At 61.0% G+C, this 17,583-nt stretch overlaps 1 protein-coding gene across 7 annotated transcripts in view; it reads right to left on the bottom strand.

Moving 5' to 3' along the window:
• The window catches only part of Iqsec1 (IQ motif and Sec7 domain ArfGEF 1), a 122,904-nt gene that overhangs the window by 44,834 nt on the left and 60,487 nt on the right, over positions 1 to 17,583 (bottom strand). The window contains exon 1 of one of the 7 annotated variants that reach the window (XM_046458682.2): positions 7,189 to 7,319. The exons of the other annotated variants lie outside the window; for them this stretch is intronic. The gene's annotated coding sequence lies outside the window, so the exon portion shown is untranslated. Of the gene's footprint in view, positions 1 to 7,188; positions 7,320 to 17,583 lie in introns of those variants that run through there. 7 annotated transcript variants of the gene reach the window in all.

Raw genomic sequence — 17,583 nt, forward strand, 5'->3', positions numbered from 1 at the left:
GGCCCCAAGAGGGGACACTATTGGGAACAAATCCTAGGACTTCTTTAAAAAGCCACTGAACTTTAAAAAGTCAGTGAACTAGCCAGGCATGGTGGTCCACACCTCTGTCCTCCCAGCAGCTCGGGAGGCTGAGGCAGGAGGATCGCAAGTTGGAGGCCAGCCTCAGCAACTCATCGAGAACCTGTCTCTAAATAGTTAAAAAACAAAACAAAGCAGGAGTCCATCTGCATATAAAATGGAATGTCAAAGTCAAGGGAATCTAGGAATAGTTGCAAGGCGGCTGTCGCAGTGCACCCCCTGGGGGCCACTGACTCTGGCCCAGAGCAGGGCTGACCACAAAAAGCAACTGTCCCAGAATCTGCTGGCTTACTTTTCTTTTTGGTGGGTGGGGGACATTGGGGATTGAACTCAGGGGCACTCGACCCCCAAGCCACATCCCCAGCCCTGCTCTGTGTTTAATTTGGGAACAGGGTCTCATGGAGTTGCTGGGGACTTCACTTTTGTGGAGGCTGGCTTTGAACTCACGATCCTCCTGCCTCAGCCTCCAGAGACCCCTGGATGACAGGCGTGTGCCACCACATCCACCTTTACTTTTAAACAGTGAGTTCACAGCCAAGAACAGCCAGCAGAGGGGTGCCAGCCCAGGCCCTGGGGGCCCCTACTTAATGAATAGATGAATTCCTCGATCCCAAGTATGGGAGGCCTCTCTTTCAAAGGGAGGCCGCTAAGTGCTCCTGAGACTCTGGCTACTTTTAAGTGGCTGACGCGCTCCCTCCGTCCGCAGTCTCTGTTGCGCTATTGATTTGAACAACACCTTCTCTGGTCCCAGAGGGCGGAAGGCCAGCCTGAGCCAACCCGTGCAGGGGAGTAGAGGACAGTAGAGGACGCGTGTGAGGCCCAGTTCATCAAGTGCGCAGACCTGGAGCTGGGGATGTGCGTGTTCCCCAGCGCTCACCAACACCCGTCCCTACCTACCACGCGTTGGGCAGCCCAGGGACCTCACCTGCATGCGGGCCCTGTCCCCTGTCCTTGTGGGGCTTGCTCATCCTCGCTGCCAGCCCGGTTCCCGGGAGTTCTACAAAGACACAGAGGCCACAGAAGCCCAGAGAGGGCAAGTCATTTGCCCTAAGACACACAGCATAAGGGACGGAGCCGGGAATCCCTCATGTGGGCTCAAGTCTGTGCTCAAGTAGGGCCCTGGGCATGGCAGCAGCAACGGATGGGGGAGTCATCACAAATGGGGCTCCTGAGCCCTGGCGGCAGACGCTTGCTGCCGTTTGGGGTCTCTGATCTGTGCTAAGGCGGCCCATCCCCAGGACGGAGGGAGGAGCTGGCAGAGAGGCAGAGGCTGCTGGCTGGGGGCGGCCAGGCAGGGAGGCCTTCCTGGAGGAGGTGATGCCCGTCTTGACTTGGGGCCTGGTGGGGTGGCACTCCAGGTTGGCAGACAGCTGAGCGGGAGGCCAGCCGGGGCCAACCTACACAGGGGACACAGCCTGGCACCCGCAGGGGATCTCAGGTAAGGGTGGGCGGGCGCACAGATGCCGGGCTCCTCTAGGTGGCGCTCCCCAATGCCCACAGTCCCTGTACCCATCGCTTGACACTTCTGATTAGCAAGGATTGAACCCACAGCCCCTTTTATGTTTTTATTGAGGGACAGGGTCTCGCTGAGTGGCTCAGGGCCTCCCTAAGTGGCTGAGGCTGGCCTCCAACCTGCGATCCTCCTGCCTCAGCCTCCTGAGCCCCTGGGATGACACGCATGCCCCCATGCCCAGCAACACTTTCTGTCTACAAGCCACCGTGACGTGTGACATCCCCTCCGTCCTCACACTCTCTCTGCACAAACTGGATGTTCCCAGGGAAAGTAAATCAACAAGCCCCAAACGCCGCTGTGACACCCATTTTCATCCTGCTACCAGCGGAGGCCGCGGGGACACTCCCTGCCGTCCTGCTCCAGGCTCCGATGAGCCGGGGAAGAGGACCCTGGTTACGTAAGGCCACCGAGCCAACGGGAGGGGCTTTCTACGTCCCCATGTGGACTCAAGTGTGAAAGAGAATCGCTGAACCAAGGAGGAGCTGCGGGGAGGAGGGGAGGCCGGGGGCGGAGGGGAGGCCGGGGGCGGAGGGGAGGCCGGGGCGGAGGGGAGGCGGGGCTCCGCGGGGCACAGGCTGCGCATGCGTCGGACCGGAGCCCCAGCTCAGCGCAGGAAACATCAGACAGAAAAAGACAAGAAGGTGACACACGTGGACCTGAAATCCCCCCAAACAGGGGCTCTGAACGGGACAGGGTGGGGACACTCAGTGACTTTTCTCTGGTACCAGGGATGGAACCCAGGGTGCTAACTGCTGAGCCCCGTCCCAGCCCTTTTTATATTTGATTTAGAGACAGGGCCTTGCTAAGTGGCTGAGGCTGGCCTCCAAGTCACGATCCTCCTGCCTCGGCCTCCCCAGCCGCTGGAATGCCAGGTGGGAGCCACCGTGCCCGGCCCCTTTTATATCTATAACAGGAAACGCAATTAAGCGCTTTGAGTAAAAGAGACAGTAAAAGGTCCCTGATGGACACCTTTGTCTCCAGGCAACCAGCTGAGTTGGCCTTGGGACCTCCCTGTGGCCTGGCTCACACTTCCAGACACCCTGCTGGTCGAACAACCAGCCTCCACATCTTCTTTGGAGACAAGTGGAGGCCACTGCCCCACCAGGGCCCCTGTGCTCCCAGTGGCCTTGAGAGGGACGCTGTTTCTTAGCCCATCAGGAAGTGGAGGCCCAGACCCGAGGACCAACCTGCTCAAGGCCACTCGGTAGGGCTGCCATCCATCCTGGCCATCCACAGGGACAGACATCCTGGTCCCTGGGAGCCAGAGCCAAGGGGCCCAGGGACGCGCTGCTCCTGGGTCCCCTGGGCCCTGCGTCCCCTGGAGTAGGTCCCAGCCACAGTCCATAGACAATTCCCACAGTGACTGTGATTTCTGTGTTAAGAGCCAAGACATCAGGGTTGGGGACCCCGGACAGCCAAGGGTCACCTGCAGTAACAGGCGCCACAGTTGGCTGTACACGATGCTGATTACGACCTGGCTAAGGGGGCTGCGCCTTGCAGCCGGGGCCAACGCAGCTTGGGGGCCCCCTGCCCAACAGGCTCCTCTTCTCTCCCACAAGGGGCCTGGCCCTGGCTCCCAGGCTCTGTGGACCTGTGCAGGAGCCACGGTCGGGGGACAGGCACTGACTAATGATTAACAGTGGGGTGATAGAAGCCACCCTAGTGCAGCCCGCCCCCGTCCCCAGGAGAGGCCCGTCCAGGACAGTTCCGAGACAGCAGCCACCTACCAGAACATTCTCTCTTGCTTTAGTAGCCACCGGGTTACATGTTGCCTGCCATCGGGGGCCCATCTCTACCCCTTGGCTTCTGTTAGTGACCACTGGCCTCCCAGGGACAGAGTCCCTGAAATCTGGTCACGAGGTCCACTTCCCCTGGGGACTGACCATGCGGAGGAGTCTCTAAAAGAGGCTCAAACACACTCACTGATTTTTCCTGTTCTTTTCTTTTTGGGGTACCAGGGATGGAACCCAGGGGCGCTTAACCCCTGAGCCCCGTCCCCAGCCCTTGTTACACTGTATTTTCAGACAGGGCCTCACTGAGTGGCTTTAGGGTCTCACTAACTTACTGAGGCTGGCCTCCAATTTTCATCCTCCTGCCTCAGCCTCCTGAGCCGCTGGGGTGACAGGCCTGCACCTCCACGCCTGGCTCCCTCTTTAAATACAGGCCAGAGGCTCTCAAGCCTTTTGGTCTCAGCATCTCTTCATGCTCTTGACTGAGGATACCAAAATGGCCTGCGGGGGGTCACAGCTATTGGTATTCACTACATTGAGAAACTGAAAGTGACAGATCCTTTTAGCACAAAGATACACAAGCACCATTCCATGAACCAACACACTGCAGAGCTTCCAGAACATTCCACCATATGCCTGAGAGCTTCCAGAACATTCCACCATATGCCTGAGAGCTTCCAGAACATTCCACCATATGCCTGAGAGCTTCCAGAACATTCCACCATATGCCTGTGAGAGCTTCTCTAATAATAATAAACCGTGAAAAAATAAATAAAAATTAAAAAAGAGACACTGCTGGGGTTTTGTGCTGGTTTTCCTGATTCTCCGGCCTCAGGGGCCCTGACCACGGTCACCAACTCCACCAAGGGGTGGCCCCGGCCTCCTGGGGTGCCCAGGGGTGAAGGGCGAGGCCCCTGGGGTCCTCTGTCACACAGGAGCCCATTCGCAGGACGCCCCAGCTGTGGGGCAGCGAAGTGACCGCCATCATCTCCCTCTCAGTGGCAGAGCGCGACTCTGAATCTAGATGCTCCAGCCCCAAGGCCCCGGGTCCCCACCCGGGGCTGTCCCCAGGTCAGGCTGGTGGCAAATTTAGATCGGCTTAAGCAGCTCAGGGCACAGCTGGCCGGCAGCTCTGGAGGGGATGAGAGACAGGCGGGTGACAACTGAGCGGCCCCCAGCTTGGGTGTGGGTGAGGGGCTGTCCCTGTCCCCACCCCCACCTGGCCTCTCCTGTGGCTCAGCCCACCCACACAGCAGGGGCTGGCGCCACCTGTCGCCCTGCTGGGGAACTGCAGCCTGGAGAGGAGCCCAGGGACTTGGCCAGGCCTGGGCACTGGGCGGGGGGCAGCCTTGAACCCCAGGCGGGCCTCACCACCTGCTCAGGGCACAGCGGAGGTTACTCTGCCCCTCCCTGAGACGCTGGGGACCTGTCCAGGTGGAGGTGACGCTGTCACCCCTCGGCCCCGGCCCCAGCTCGCTCTCATCTGCCTTAGGTGCTTGGCAAATATTAGCACATGAATTATGTCACCCCACGGTGAGTCCTGTCCCTAAATCAGTGTCACAAATGCAGCTTTTGGAGGTTTGGGGTAGCAGGGACTGAACCCAGGGCTGCTAACCGCTGAGCCCCGTCCCCAGCCCTTTTTAGTTTCTATTAAGAGACAGGGTCTCGCTGAGTTGCTCAGGGCCTTTCTAAGTGGCTGAGGCTGGCCTCCAACTGGCGATCCTCCTGCCTCAGCCTCCCCACCCACTGGGATGACAGGCGTCGGCCACTGCACCCGGTGAGATAAGCACCTTTTAAAGTTGAGTTCTGGGGGATGGTAACAGATGACCAAAGGTGCCCTGGGCAGGGGGACAGCCAGATGAAGCTGAGAGGTGGGCCCAGGTCTGCTCTGAGCCAGGCCGATCTGTAGCCCCGAAAGCCGGGCACATGGTCCAGTTCCCCTGGGGACTGACCATGTGGAGGAGTCCCTAACTCAAGAGGCTCAAACAGACTGTAACGGGGACAGTGTCTGGGATCCCCTCTGCTGGGACCTCTTTGAGACTCCTGGAGAAAGATTCTAGAAAAGTAAGCCCAGGAAGACCACAGAGACCCTGTGTCCTGGCACCTGAGCTTTGTGGGCACAGTCGGAACTGATTCCTCCAGGGACATGCAGGGACCCGGTGTGGGAGTCTGAGAAAGGCGCCCTCTTCTGATGGAGCCAGCTCCGGGGCCAGACAGGGCAGGAATGGCGTTCTCTCTCTGCCAGCTGCTCTTGTGCAGTGCACAACTCGAACATCTGTACACTGGCAACCCCTGAAGCTCTGCTACTGGACGACTGTGATCCTCCTGCCTTGGCCTCCAGAGCCACCAGGAGGACAGGGCTGAAGCAATGTGATTTTTAAGGCCGACAAAACCCCGTCCCCACATCATAGGCCATCAGGAGCGACATCATTTGCTCAGGTCCTCACACACACAGACAAGACTCTCTGCCCTCTCAGAGGTGGCCACACGCCCTGGCCTCCCACACGGAGTCGGGAGCCAAAGCTGGCTCAAGGTCCCGCAGCCAGGCCAGGCCGAGCCCGGTCCCCGGCTCCACCCCCCACGGCAGACCCAGATTGCTGGGGCCGGAGCCGGGGGCTGGTGTCTGGCTTGAGCCTCTGGGCACAGAGGGGCCCTTCTTTGCTGTCCAAGAGTCCCTCCTGTTTGTCCGGTGCCAGGCTGCAGCCTGCCCCATCCTGCTGACGGGGAAAATCTGGTGCCAGCGACCACAAATATGTGTGCTGTCCAGAGGGAGGGGGCGGTGAGGGTTCCCGCTCAGAGCGGGGGACACAGGACAGAAGAAGCAGAGCCAGCAATGGGGGGGGGGTCATGAAAATATGTCTGGGGGGGTGACAGATGGATAGATGTAGCCAGGAGCGGTGGCCCTCATCTGTCATCCCAGCAGCTCAGGAGGCCGAGGCAGGAGGATCATGAGGTGGAGGCCAGCCTCAGCCACTCAGCGAGACCCTGTCTCTAAATAAAATATAAAAAGGGCTGGGGACGGGGCTCGGGGGTAGGCACCCTGGGTTCAGTCCCTGGTGCAAAAACAAAACAAAACTGTACGCAGCTGTTTCTAGCCAAACGTCCCCGCCCCAAAGGTGGCTCCCGTTTGCTCCGGGGACCGCAAGGGGACATGTCAGTCTTCACTGTCCTGACCCCTTCCCACAGGCCTGTGTCCTCAGCAGTGGGAAAGGCACAGACAGAGCCACCTGAATAAAAGGCCCAGGAGGAGAGGAAAGGGACCTGGACGTCCACCTTCCCCGTGACAGCACAAGCCACCGCCCCTTGTCCTGACTCCTCTCTGGGGCCTTCCACCCTCTGGAGCCCCAGGGAGCAGCGGCTCCAGGGGGAATGTGCCTTGTCACACACCCACAGAGGCCCCAGGGCAGGGACAGAGCCTCAGCCTGGGCGGGGGCTTGGAGGGGACCTGGTTGCACCTTGAGCCCTCATAGGCCCTCCCTGACCCTCAGTTTCTTCATCTATGAAATGGGCGGCTGCGCCTCCTCCGCACGGCAGGAGGAGAGAGGAGCCCGAGGTGCCCAGCCCCAGGACGGTCCCTGCTCAGCCATTCTGGTCCCTGGTTCCAGGCCTGAGCCTGGCACGGGGCTGGGGGACGGCGACCCTGACCACACCAGCCTGGGCCACTGCCCAGGGTGGTGAGGAGGCTGGAAGCCCGAGGTTCACCTAATGCTGGCAACAGCCACCCGCCCCACCAGGGGCAGGCCCTGGACACCAGAGGGGACCGGAGTCCCTGGGTGGCGCTGCTGGGAACCGACAGGACAGCTCGGGCGGGGACACGGGGTGGCCCAGGTCCTGGCGGCCAGGTCGGGGACGCCAGCTCTCCCTTACCTCGGTCCTGCCGGCGAGGCCCCGTCCTCCTGAGGCCCTGTCCCTGCTCCCTGGTCCCTCCCAGCCGCACAGCCGCTGGTCCGGGTCACAAACCCTGAGCCCGGCTTAATCCGCCTGAGCCCTGGCCGGACACGTGACCGTCCCCACCGACCTGCTGGGCAGGAGCCAGGGCTGGGCGGGGCCCGCAGGCCGTCCCTGTCACCCACTCCCCGGGGGGCGCCCGGCCTGGCCTGCAGGGTGCGGACACAGGCTAGGGGACACGCAGAGGAGGGGAAAGGACACACTTGTCCCCAATGGTGCTGGGTCACCTGGGTTATGGGGGGAGGGGTGCAGGGAAAGGGACAAAAGGGACCTCATTCCTCCCACAATGCAGATGGGCCCCAGGTGGGCCAGCATCTACTGGGGACAGGCGGGGACCTGCAGGGCCCGGGGACAGGGAGTCCCCTCTTTATTTAATTAATTTATTATTATTATTATTTGCTCCTGGGAATTGAACCCACGGTCCCTCAACCCCTGAGCCCTGTCCCCAGCCCCTTTTTTATACTTTATTTAGAGACAGGGTCTCGCTGAGTTGCTCAGGACCTTGCTAAGTGGCTGAGGCTGGCCTCCACCTTGCGATCCTCCTGCCTCAGCCTCCTGAGCTGCTGGGATTATAGACAGGGGCTGGGGATGAATTTCTTGAAACACACAATGTCACCAACAGAGTGGATGGCGGGTGGCGGGCAGGCGGGCGACCTTAAGAACTCTGAAACCCTGAAGTCCATCCCGAGACCCCAGTGAGCCTGGTGCAGGGACAGCCCTGAACGGCTCTTTGCCCCAGGGGACATCTGAATGGCCAACAAACGCGTCTGCACACCCCGAAACGCCCCACTAAACCCACCAGGCGACTGCGTCACACACCCACCAGGAGCACCGAGCAACCAGGAGGGGCCCTGGAGCGCGGGAGGCGGAGGCTCGGCCGCCCAGCGCTTTGTGAATTGGGACGCATACATATTGACCACCGAGGTCGATGCCCTAGAGAAGTCACGCCACGTGTCTGGGGACACTCATTCAAAACCGATAGCTCCAAACTGAAAGCAGGAGAGGGGGAGGTGGCCTATGGACACCATGGAGTACAGGGCGTGGGGCGCACGCCTGTGACCCCAGCAGCTCGGGAGGCTGGGGCAGGAGGATCGCAAGTTGGAGGCCAGCCTCAGCAACTCAGCTCTAAACAAAACATAACAAGGGCTGGGGACAGGGCTCAGGGGTTAAATGCCCCTGGGCTCCATCCCTGGGACCAAAACAAACAAAACAACAACAACTGGTTTCAAAGGCCCAAAGACAGCCACTCACACAGGTGACCCTGTGGCCACCCGTCCAGCCTGACCTGCCTGCACAGTCTGCGCCTATTTATAGACAGCTCAAAAATAAGAAAACCAAGGTCACATGGAAAGGGGTCGCCCCACAGGTGGCACAGCAGGATGAGCAAGGACCAAAGACGGGGCTCTCACAGAGTCGGGGACGCCGAGACAGAGACACTTTGAGGTGCGACAGGCGCGTCCCTGCCATGGTCAGCCTCTGGACCTTGGTGTGACCGCATGCACGCACTCATCTTTTATCAGCATCTTTCCACTTTCTGTGGCCATTATGAGTGTCACAACCTTTCAAATGGTGACTGCTCAGCCATCAGGCCATTATCTCTGAGCTAGAAGAGCTCATGGCGCAGATAAGAACTGAGGATCAGAGACGACAAGGAATTGACCCAAGGCTGCACAGCAAGTCTGAGGTCAGCAGGGCCAGGACTAGAATCCCGGTCTTACGTAGCCCAAATCAGGGGTCTCTTGTTTTTTCGGAAGGGTCCCGTCACTGAAAATCCCATTTCACACCAACGGGGGCAGATTCGTCCTCGTGACACTTCTCAGTCTGTGACATCTCTTCTTAGTCGCCTGTTTGTCCCCACCACTCAGGAAAGCTCTGGGAGGGTCGGGTTGGAGTCTGTGTGCCCCGACGGTCACCCCCAAACTGAAAACGAACCAGGGACGTGACGGATACTCCGTCATTTCTGGATGGAGCTGACATTTCTATTTGGACTTCGAGGTCCTAGAAATCCTTGGAGGCTCCTATGATGTCCCCAAGGAAAGAAATGAAAAACAATCTGCAGGAAGCTGACGTCCCTGCACAGAATGACCTTCTGGTGGCCTCAGGGGGTCAGTGCTATCCTGACCGTATGTTTTCTTTCTTTTCTTTTTTTGGTCCCAGGGATTAAACCCAGGGACCCTTACCCCTGAGCCCCGTCCCCAGCCCTTTTTACATTTTATTTAGAGACAGGGTCTCGCTGAGTGGCTCAGGGCCTCACTAAGTGGGTGAGGCTGGTCTCCAACTTGCAATCCTCCTGCCTCAGCCTCCTGAGCTGCTGGGATGATAGGCGTGGGCCACTGCACTGGGCTCATGACCCCATTTTAAAGAGGAGAAGACTGAGGGTCAGGGAGGCCCAGTGACTCATCTAAACTCCTGTGCAAAGTTAGGAAGCTGAGAAGTGGCATTTGAACCCAGTCTAGCTGCAGACTGGGCGGGGAGTGGGGGCTGGCTGCTGGTGGCTATTAATGCCTGAGCTCCCCTCCCCCTGTCCCACCGCCCCCAACCCCTTATGGTGCTAGGTTCTGGGTGACAAAGTCCTGGGACCTCCAGCTCCCGGAGGGGAGGGGCTTTCTCCAGAGGAGCATGGACGGGCCTCTGTTTCCCTCCTGGCTCACTTTCTGCCCACCTCTGAGGCCTCTGGAGGAGCCAGACCCACCCAGCTCGGCATCTGGATGAGCTACGCCATGGAATGTTCTAGAAAGCCCAGGCCCGGCTTTGTCCAAACACCCCACGTAGCATTTCCCCACCCCCAGGACAATCCAGAGCCTTCCACCAAGTCCCCAGATAATTGGAAAATGCAAAACGCAAAAGAAATCACGGGCCTTGGGGCTCGGAGCCGAAATGGGCATGAGAGTCCCCACGACCCGGGTCTGGTCACTCTGCGTGTCCAGGGAGAGGGGACCCTCTCTAAGGCAGCCCGACTCTTGCTTGGATTCAAGTTCAAAGCACAACCCAGACTTAATCAGCCGCCAGCCACCCAGCGTCCTGTCCTCGGGGAGTTTAGCAGGGGGGGTGACGACAGGAGGGGACACGGGGTGTCCTTGCACAGAGGGAGCGACATGCAGGGCTCACAGCTGGCTGGTCCCCGAGGCAGGCTGGCCGACCCTGCGCCTCGGGATTTGTGGGCATCAGCTGGATGCTGGGTTCCCCCAAGAATGTCCCCACACAGTGACACAGGGCTGGGGCTCTAAAGCCACCGACTAACTGTGACTAGGTTCCCCACAGGGGGGTGGGAGGGGCAGCGCTGGACAGGAGCTGTGGCCTGGGAGGTGACATCATTGTTTGAACATGAACTTTTCCAGAACCATCCTGCTAGTTAATGGGTGGGCCTGTGGCTTGCAGATGAAGGGGTGACGCGTGTGACAGCCCTGGGACCGCGTCCCCAGGAGCAGGGGCTAAGTGTGCTGCTGAGTTGGAACTGCAATCTGGTGGATCCAGCCTGAGAACTAGGCTGGTGCGGGCGCCCTTCCAAGGTGGCATCGGCTGGGGTACCCAGGGCTGGAGGTTCCGGAGGATGAGTGGGCTCTGGGGGGGTCTAAAGTCAGGGCCCGCACACGACTCTCTCGTTCAGTGACCACAGATCTGGCTACTCAAAGCAAACTTTGACCAGGGCATAGGGTGGCACCTGCCTGTGATCCCAGTGGCTCAGGAGGCTAAGGCAGGAGGATCGCAAGGTGGAGGCCAGCCTCAGCCACTTATTAAGGCCCTAAGCCACTCAGCGAGACCCTGTGTCTAAATAAAAAATAAAAAGGGCTGGGGACGGGGCTCAGGGGTCGAGCACCCCTGGGTTCAATCCCTGGTACCCATAAAAGAGGAAGGAAGGGGGGTAGAGAGGGGTGAGCGAGCAAACTTTCAAAAAGAAAGGACATGGATGACAGTGATGAAGAACGGACCAAGGAGTTGTCAGGTGACGGGGTGGGGGTGGGGTGCCTTCCTGCAGGAGCCAGGACAGGGCCAGGTGCTCTAGGGGGACACAGGGTCATCAGAAGACCCTGTACCCAGAGTCACTGCACGGCGGCAGAGAACGCTAACTCCGAGCTGCGCTGGTATATGGGATCCCAAATCACAGGGACCTCCCAACAGGGTGGCCTTCACCCAAGCTCATCCATCCAGGAAACAAGAACCCCCACTGTCCACCCCCCACACCCCCATGACGAAGGAGCAGGACGGAGCGAGGCATCTGGTCGACCCTCCCACCAGAGGTGAAGTGCAGCAGCTCAGCTTGAACGCCTGGCTGTCCCCAGATCAAAGGGGGCCACATTCTCCCCTCCTAGCAGGGCTTAGAGGCTCACGAGTGTCCCCTCACTCCCATGGGTGACTAGGAATGCCAAGGCCCCCAAGGGTCCCAGTTCTTCTGGTGTCGCCTTGGCCCTCCCCTCTGGACAACATGGAAGGGTGGGAAGGGGTCAAAGCGGTCGCCATGGGGACATGAGGGGTGGGGCAGGCCAGGTTGGCTGGAAGGGCCCGGCTGGCTGCCACCGGCCCTTTAAGGAGCTTTGGACACAAGTGTCAACTCCAAGTCATGAGACACAAGATTACTGAATGTTTGCAAACCTACCGGGCAGGAGCCAGGGCCCCTGCAGAGGGAAGCGAGTGCAGGTCTCCTGCCTCGGTCCCCTCTTCAGGGACCTCTGTGGGGGCACGGGGGTCCCCAGGCAGCAGATCTCAGGAATGACCGGGGTCCTGGAGGACAGGGGATAGGCCCGCTACCCAGAGCCCTGTGACCTTGGACGTGCTCTTGGCGCTGGCCAGCTCCTGGCTGCGGGATGCTCTCTCCTGCAGGATCCTCCACAGCTGGGCTGTGGCATGTGGCACCCGGGCCACCTCTGCCTGCCTTTTCCTGCCTGGGGAGGGGGCCGGGGGCTGGGGACCATCTCCCTCCCTCCCTGCAGCGGGTTCTGGGCTGGCGCTAGGAGTCCGAGCTCCTGTCGCCAGCAGGTACCAAAGCCTGGGCACAACACGGGGCAGGGGAGGTTGACCAGAAGGCCACAGCTATGTCACCTGCATTCAGACTCCTTCAAAGGGGGCTGCCCAGGCCCGCGGTTGGTGGACACTGACCACAGAATGGGGTAGGAGACCAGCAGAGCACCCACCAGTGTCACCTCCCAGAGCCCAGCAAGAGCTTCCCAGCAGCCCCTGGGGCATGCCCAGCGCCACACAGCTGGCCCGCAGGGCCCCTCTGTCCTTGGGAGCCTCTGGCTTGGCCAGGGCCAGGGGGAGGGGACACCCACTATCATCTTTCTGCTCCGTTTGCTCCAGGAACTGATCAGCTGTGACCATGGACAGCTCGGCCATTTACAGTGGCAATTCCTGGCAGGAACATGGAAGGAGGTCCCCAGGGCGGGCGGGAGGTAGGGGGACAGGGGAAGCCAAGGCTCGGCGCTGCCCACTCCTTCCTGCCCCTGTGCTGACCAGGGGCAGCCCACGCTGGTCAGGGTGAATGGGCTGCCCCTCTAAATCTCTGGCCTAGGAGGGTCCCCTCCTTGGGGACAGGTCAGAGGGGTGTCCTGCCCCAGCCCAACACATCCCGCTGTCTCCAGGACGGGTCTGAGATTCTATGGCAGTTCCAGCCCCCAAGGGGGGGGGGTCCCTTGACCCTACTCCCCAGACCAGGATCTAGCCCTTGGTCCCCAGAGCTAAGAAAGGCCCCTGGTCCCTTCCCCACGTGGTGGCAGGAGGGGCTTCGAGGTCCGGGAGGTGGGCAGGGCGGCTGGAGCCTGGGGCTGCGGTTCCCGGAGCTGCTCCCCCGCCCGCGGCGCGTCCCGGGCTCGGGGCGAATTCCTCGGATGCCACCACCTCGGCCACCCTGGCCCGGCCGGCCACCGCGGGAGGCAGGAGCGGCTGGGGGAGGGGAGGGGACGAGGAGTGCGCGGCGACCCCAGGGCTGGGCTGGGAGCTTCAACGGCCGGAGGCGACGACCGCGCACCTGCCACCCGCAGCCGCCACGGTCGCCTTAAAGCCGCTCCGCTGCGACCCTCCCGCGCCGCTCCCGGGAGCGACACCCGCAGAGCCCCGGCTCCAAACGCTGGCCCGGGCGTCCCTGCGGCCCTTGGGGTCGCCGCAGCCGCGGTGCGGTGTCCCCACTGCGGCCTCCTCGGGAGCCCCCCGCGGTCCCCGCGTCCCCGCCCGGGCTCCGGCCAGCAGCCACCAGAGCTCTCGGAGGGTCCCAGCGCCGTAGCCCCCACCCGGCCCCGCGTCCCCGCGTCCCCGCCGCCGCCTACCTCGCGGGTCGCCTGCAGCCGCCGCCGAGCGCGCGCAGTCCCGTCCCCGTCCCCGTCCCCGCGGCGGGCGCGGCTCCTGCGCGTCCGGCGGGCCAAGGGGGGGCGCGCACCGAGGAGCGGAGCCGATCCGTCCCCGTCCCTGTCCCTGTCCCCGCGGTGCCGACCTTGGCGGGGCCTCCGCGCCGGCCTCAGTTTCCCCCGCCGCCGACGTCACCCGAGCTGGGGACCGCAGGGGCCGCGCGGGTCGCTGGGGCCGAGCGGCCTCGGGGCCCGGGACGCGGCGTCCCCCGGCATCGCCTCCGCGCCCCGCGATCGCCAATGAGCGCCCGGCCAGGCGCGGCCCCTCCCGAGGCCACCAACGCCCGGCCGCCGAGGCCCCGCCGGCCCGCGGGTCCGAGGACGCGGCTCAGAGACGGCAAGCCGCTCGCCCGAGCCGCACAGCGCGCCCGGCCGCCGTGTCGCCGGCCACCACGCCCCCCCGCCGCTGCGGACACGCGCTCCCCGATGGCGGGGGCCGGGGTGCACGTGGCCTTGACCCTCCGGGGCCGCGGGCTGGACCCAGCCTTAGCGGGACCCCGGGGACGGCCCTCGATGGCCTGGGGCGGTCGCGGGGTGGGCGCGGCCCCAGGGTCCCGGGCGGCGGGAGGGGATCGCCCCGCGGGGCGGAGGCCGGGCCTGGGGACAGCACCGCAGCGGGGTGCGCGGGGTCCCGAAGGGGAACGAGGGGGCGGCGCACAGACGCTCCCGACCCCGGAGCGCAGGCCCGAGGCCCGGCCTCCCGCAGCCCCGGCGCAGGCCGCCCCGCAGCGCCCCCTGGCGCCCAGACGCGGCGACACCGGCGGCCCGAGCGCTCGGCTGCGGCGGTCCAGCCGCGCGAGTGACGTCATGGACATGGGCTCCGCGGCGAGGAGCTGTGTGACCTTGGGCGAGGCGCTTCCCTGCTCTGGGCTTCGGGGACAGAGGGAGGCGGCCAGGTGGCAGTGCGCAGGGGCCCAGGAAGCGACACACAGGTCAGAGGTGAGACGCGGGCACTCTGTCCGCCACTCTATGGGACATCTCATGGACCTGAGGCAGAAATGAGCCTCCCAGGTGACACACAAGGACACGCAGGCTGGCGGAGGTCTCCCGCCTGCGTTCTGGGACTCCGATGCAGAGTTCAAGTGCAGGCCTGCCTCCGTGTTCTCCAACCTGCAGCAATTATTGAGCACTTCAGGTTTTCCCAGACTGTACAGCTACTGGTAAGGAGCTGGTCCAGCTTCCGAGGGGACGTCTTCCCTCTCTCCCCGCAGGACTCAGCCTGTGGCACGTTAATCGGGCTTAATAACCAAGGCCTGAGCCCCTCCCCCATGTGATGTCATCCATATTGTTGGAAGTTTTCTAAGAACTGGAAATTAATTTTACAATTTTAAAAATTCTTTTTTTTTTTTTTTTTTGACCAGGGCTGCTTCACCCCTGAGCCCCGTCCCCAGCCCTTTTTGTATTTTATTTAGAGACAGGGTCTCGCTGAGTTGCTCAGGGCCTCACTAAGTTGCTGAGGCTGGCCTCTAACTTTTGATCCTCCTGCCTCAGCCTCCCTAGCTGCTGGGATGACAGGCCTGTGCCCAGTGCCCGGCTCTTGCAGGACTTCTCAGGTCCTTCCCGGCTCTCAGACATGCCCTTCCTCTTTCTTTCTCCCACTTCAAGTGCTTGGAGACTCCGGGTTCCTATTTCCTCTCTGGGTCCCCCCTCCCCCCGCAACACCGTGCCTGTATGGGTTGGAGGTCAGTCCTGTGGCTCAGGGAGATGACACAATTCTGGACACCCACGTGGTGTGGAACACCCGTGGGGCTCATGTTGGACTCACCACATCGCCAGGTCAAGGGCTCTCTCCTCACTGCACGGTAAGATCCTGTACTTGGTATCTACCCTTCATTTGTCCCCCTCGCCTTCCTGCATTCGTGATTTTTCCTCCTCAAAGTAATTTTTTCTTTCTTTCTTTTTTCTTCTTTTTTTTATACTGGGGATTGAACTCAGAGGCACTGGACCCCTGAGCCACATAGATCCCCAGCCCTATTTTACATTTTATTTAGAGACAGGGTCTCACTGAGGTGCTCAGGGCCTTGCTAAGTGGCTGAGGCTGGCCTCCATCTTGCCATCCTCCTGCCTCAGCCTCCTGAACCTGAGATGACAGGTGGGGGCCACCGCGCCTGGCTCAGAATTCAGTTTTTGAGAGTCATTCCGACGACCTCGAACGTACTTTTGCTAAAACGGGGGAGGGTTTCATCATCATGGAAATCACATTTAAAACTGCACCATCAGGACCGTGGGCTCAGCACGTTCCAGGCCCAGCACGCACACAAGTCCAGTGATTTTTTGACAAGAGGGACAAGATAGTTCACTGGAAAAGATCCTTCTGCAGCAGCCAGTATCATGACAACTGGGTGTCCACAGGCAGAGGACGCACTTGGACCCCGACCACTCACCACAGGCAAAAAGTAACTCAGAACGGTGGAGGGTCTACAGGGGACGGCCCAAACCCGGGGGTCCCTCTATGAAGGCAGAGGGTGCGATTTAGACGGTGACGGACAACATCAGATACCAGCGGCCAAAACTGAGAGCTTGGGTCACCTGTGTGTTCCTGTGGCCAGACAGCGACTCAGAGGAGGGAAAGCTGACCTGGGACTCAGGGTGTCACAGGTCTCAGGCCACAGAGGGGCCGCCATTGCTGCATTGCTGGGGCCTGAGATGAGGATCCTGGAGGAAGGGCCTGGGGTGGAGGGAGCTGCTTAGCTCCTGGTGGGGCAGGGAGTGAAGAGAGGGGGAGGGGGAGGGGGAGGGGGAGGGGAGGCAGGAAGGGAGGGGGAGGGAGAAAGAGGGAGGGTGGGGGGAGGAGAGGGGAGGCTGGGGCTCAGGGGTCAGTACCCCTGGGTTCAATCCCCAGGACAAAAAAAAAAAAAACCTACTTCATTTTTGTGGCGTTGGACACACAAATGGGGAGGGGGAGGGGAGGGAGGGAGGAGGGCCTAGGGTAGACGCCTTCTGGTGCAGGGCCCACAGTGACCCACCTCTGCTGACACCCCTTCTGCCTGCAGTGACCTCCCAGTGACTCCAGTCCCACTGGGAGGGACATCAGTCAGCTCTTACAGTCTAATCACTTCACCCCTGAAAGTCCCCGACATGATGGGAGCTGTCGGGAGCCCCTCACGCCCAAGCCACAAGAACCTCAAAATCCAAAACTTCCCTCTGTCACCTGGGACCTTGAAGAGGGTTGGGGACAGAGCCAGCACACAGCACAGGGGAGTGAGGCCTGGGCTCCGTCCCCAGCACCCACGAAAAGGAAAGAGGAAGAAGAGAGAGAGACCGCCCACCGGCCCTGGGAGAGCGCTTCTGCAAACTCCTCTGATCCAATAATAAGATATGATTCCAGAGTGGGCGAAAGTCCTGGACGGACATTTCATGAAAGTCCAGTGAGCCATGGCCACATGCTAGTCCTGAGGGACATGCAATCAGAGCCAGGGTGAGCCTCCACGCGCTGTGACACGCCTACACTCAAAACACAGACAGTGGCCAATGCTGCAGAGACTCTGCGGAAACTGGTCCCCTCAGACAGTGCTGCTGGGAAGGGAACAAGTGGCAGCCGCCTTGGAACCAGTTTGGCTCTTACAGAATGAAACACCAGCCAGGCACGGGAGGGGGGCACACCTGTCATCCCAGCAGCTGGGGAGGCTGAGGCAGGAGGATCGCAAGCTGGAGGCCAGCCTCAGCCACTTAGCAAGGCCCTCAGCAACTCAGTGAGACCCTGTCTCTAAATAAAATACAAAATAGGGCTGGGGACGGGGCTCAGGGGTTGAGCACCCCTGGGTTCAGGCCCTGGAACAATCAATCAATCAATCAAATAATAAACAAGTAAACACAGAATTACCTTGTGACCCAGAAACTCTGCTCCAAGGACTTGCCCAAGGGAAATGCAAATATATGTCCTCAAGGACTTGTGTATGCAAGTGTCAACAGCAGAGTTATGCATAATAGCCCCAGGACAAAAAGGGTCTGCATGCCTATGAACTTGACGCGGAAAACC

This window comes from Marmota monax, unplaced genomic scaffold (assembly GCF_021218885.2).
Source record: "Marmota monax isolate L192 unplaced genomic scaffold, Marmota_monax_Labrador192_F-V1.1 WCK01_AAM20220418_F8-fsc00370, whole genome shotgun sequence".
Taxonomy (NCBI): Eukaryota; Metazoa; Chordata; class Mammalia; order Rodentia; family Sciuridae; genus Marmota; species Marmota monax.